Here is a 4058-nt window from a genome sequence, read left to right on the forward strand (position 1 = left end):
CCAGATTTGGTAGGATTTTATTTCATTAGTTAAAGTATTATATTATGAAAAGTAATATTTTCTTATATTTTGGAAAATAGTGTGTAAGTTTAGGTTCTAATATAAAAAAATAACATGAATTTGAAAAAGTAAAAATAACAACGGTAAAATTATTGTACCACGTGGCTAGGCTATCATCACGTGGTTGGTTATGAAGGAAGGTATTTGATCCAGCAATGCTGGTTCCCGTCAAATCTGCGCGGAGGTTGGACAAATCTGCCATCACAAGAAAATCCTACCAGATTTGGTAGGATTTGTTTTGTTTAAGTATTATATTATCAAACGTAGTATAAATTCATTTATATCTTGAAAAAAGCGAATACGTTTAGGTTCATAGTAAAATAATGCATTACCTAAATTAAAAAAGTAAGTAAAATTAAACGGTAAAATTATTGTACCACGTGGCTAGGGTATCATCACGTGGTTACTTATGAAGTCAGGGATTTGATCCAGCTATGCTGGTTCCAGTCAAATCTCTGCGCGGAGATTGGTGATGTAGCTGTTTACCGTAAAGTCCTCAAAAACATTACGCTCAATAAGTTATATGCCACATAAACAAAGCTTGTAGTGGCGACCAAATATTCAGTTCGTATAAACGGTACACACTAATCGAAATGTCGGACAAATTCCGTACGTCACTCACAATCTATTCTGTGTCAAATTGCACTCCCGAACTAGGAATTGTGTACATTAAATATGGATTGCATATTTATTGAAGCGTTAATGACCATACGGCAGGGAGAAGACTATGTCCTATGTGATAGTCGTATGTAAGTTTTCTTCCGCTTTGATAGTAAGATATACGTTTTCTCTCAGTTACGTAATATTATGACCATAAAGTTGTATTTGAAGTGCAATAACTGCAGTAATTGTATATAAGGATATGCTAACTAAAAGATGAATATTTTCCAAATTAAACAAGAATTGTTACCCGGGTCTGTTAATTAGATTCTAACCTTTTTGCCAATTCCTTTCGCTGCATTTAATATACATTTCAAGCAATTTCTGCATGTACGTTACCTACACAGAAAATTACAGCACCAATACGTTCCTTAAGACTGAAGTTATTGAGCGGAGAACCAGGTTTTTCTATTTTTAGTGATATTGACTTGAACCTCACAGACCCACATTGCAGTCCCAATATACAAGATTGCAGCACACTATTTCCACTCGAACTCAAGTTGTTTTTAATGGAAACTGTTTGTCTATTTTAAGGAACAAGTGACATTGATCCCACTGGTCAAATGTCATATCCCAACATAGGTCTGCATGTAAGCGACTTACGCATTACACTTACAGAAAAGCCATCGCCATAAAACAGAGCCTATTTCAAACACTAGTACCCCATTTTTACTGAAGTTATCTATCGAAAACTTCGTATATGTTTTTAGAACCATTGACCTCTTACCTTGACCCATGTGCAACACAATGCTAATGAACAAGTAATCTAGAGATGGAAAACAACATGCTAAGTGAACAAGTAATCTAGAGATGGAAAAAACATGTAAAGTGAACAAGTAATCTAGAGATGGAAAAGAACATGCTTACTGAACAAGTAATCTAGGAGATGGAAAACAAACATGCTAAGTGAACAAGTAATCTAGAGATGGAAAAAACATGCAAAGTGAGCAAGTATCTAGAGATGGAAAACAAACATGCTAAGTGAACAAGTAATCTAGAGATGGAAAACACAATGCTAAGTGAACAAGTAATCTAGAGATGGAAAACAACATGCTAAGTGAACAAGTAATCTAGAGACGCAATCGTTAATCGTAATTTCATTAATTCAATTAAGGGGCATAATAATGCGTGAATTGCAGGTCAAAGTTAAGGCCCTTGGTCTGTGACTTAAAAACGATGATCTCTATAGCATGTTTAAGCTTAAATTGAATGTCTGTAGATCACAGAGATATGCACTCGTTGCACGCAACCCATAACATACTTATTTCTACTCTTATAAGTACAAAAGCTGGGAAAATCCTGCAAAAAAGCTGGCAACAGTTATAAGTCTATTATAGGATTGGTCAATTATTGTTCATAACAAATGTACTTATTTTATGTCGAAGGCGTATTAATCATTAAGTCAAGGTACTATACTTTAACTACATGTGAAAGTGTGAATTTAATATACAAAGCGACTTATAAAGTCGAATTGAAGCAAAACAATAAAATATTTCAGAACAATCTTGTTCCAAAAGTCAGGAAATGCAAAGGGACTTTTGGGGGTCTCGACGACAACATACAATCTAGAGTCGAGAGGCGTTTACGCGTAAAATTTACCATAATGGTACGCCTGAACAACCAACCGATGTGCAGGAGTTGACTAGTTCCGAGCGTAGATAACGGTTTTTACGGGTGGTAATATTGCACTACATAAGTTGTGCTGAACAAAACAAATCTCAATCTGATGAGCGATTACCATACAATTCGCATATCTTATCGCGCCGAACACTTATACACTGTGTATTACCTAAAAACAACGCGCTGAATTGCAAATATGAGTTAATATCTTTTGCTAAATAATCTTATAACACACATTATAATAAAACATGAATGAAGCATTAACGATATCATTCTGGTTTATGTACGATTGCACGGCATACTAAGACGCGGGAAATCGAAAATGCGAATTAAACTTTTAAACAGAACTCTTTCATAACGGAAATTCTTTTAAGATACAATCAATGCTTTCCAAACAGAACTCCAAACTACTGGTCGTGTACGTAATTCCGGCCTGTACGTAAAAAATCGGCCACCTGTGTTTAATCATTTTCATGATCTAAACACACATGTTTTGATTATTTTTAAAACAATCAACTTGAAAAACCCAACCCTAATCTCAATATTTTGCAAATTAAGAAGAATATCACTGTAAACGTTTCCATTAAAATGTCTCAACCATAACACAAGACATTTCTCTCATGGGAAAAGTGAAGTCATCATCCATTGCAAAAATTATATTCATATAAGAAACAAATATATTGATAAAATTATTATTATTTTTATCTGATAACTTTAATTAAGGTATTTTTAATTATTTGTATAAAAACATACATTTAAAACAAAAAAATCAGGACCTAAATATAAACTTTTAATATTTGAATTACCTCCCTTGATTTGAATATTAATAGTTTACATGTTGTAAAATTAAATATAAGCGTTTACTAAAAATCAACACTAAAGTCAACTTTTTAAACATAATGTTTTTACTTTCTTAGCTATGTTAGTAAAAATTGATTAAAACTATTGAAAATAAATATTTTTAGGAATTTGCAGTTCCCCATTAACCGTGCAGGCCTGTTAATATTTATTTAAATAGGTAGGGGGAGTAACTGGTATAATAATGTCGCATATTTTTTAAGTTTCAAGTCAAAAATTGTGTTTGTGTAAACCTTTATTAATACTCTTAAAATGAGGACATTCGTCTAAAGATATTGCTTTGTAATTGTACATGAAGATTAAACTGAAAAGTGGCCGATTTTTTAGGTACAATTGCCCTAAGAAAATGGATAGTTTATATGTCATTAATTTCTGTTCATAAAAGTAACATACACTGATCTAATTCTATTGAAATTTTCATGCTAGGTGAGTTTTGAACCCAGGATAATATATGTGAAGTTTAGTTTAAACCAGTTGCTTAAAACAAAAGATTTTGTTAAAATAGTCCCAAAAGTGGCTGGAATTACGTACACGACCAGTAATGATATTTGTTTTGGCAATTGTTGTTTTAACCTAAGACATTCGTCTGGAAAGGTCATCTGTTTATAGTGAATTGTATCCTCTTACTGTCACGTCCAATGATAACATCCGCGGAGAGATTTGGCGGGAACTAGCATAGCCGGATCAAATTGTACGTGACAGCAAGGAACGACAACTCTGTCTAATGACAGCAATCTCCACGCAGAGTTGTCGTCTCATGTTCTCACATACATGTCTCGCATACAGCTATGCCGGTTCCAGTCAAATCTCTGCGCGGAGGCTGCAATGACCGTAGATGCCAGTCAATAGTTTGAATCGAT

The sequence above is a fragment of the Dreissena polymorpha genome, chromosome 2, assembly GCF_020536995.1.
Source record: "Dreissena polymorpha isolate Duluth1 chromosome 2, UMN_Dpol_1.0, whole genome shotgun sequence".
Classification (NCBI taxonomy): Eukaryota; Metazoa; Mollusca; class Bivalvia; order Myida; family Dreissenidae; genus Dreissena; species Dreissena polymorpha.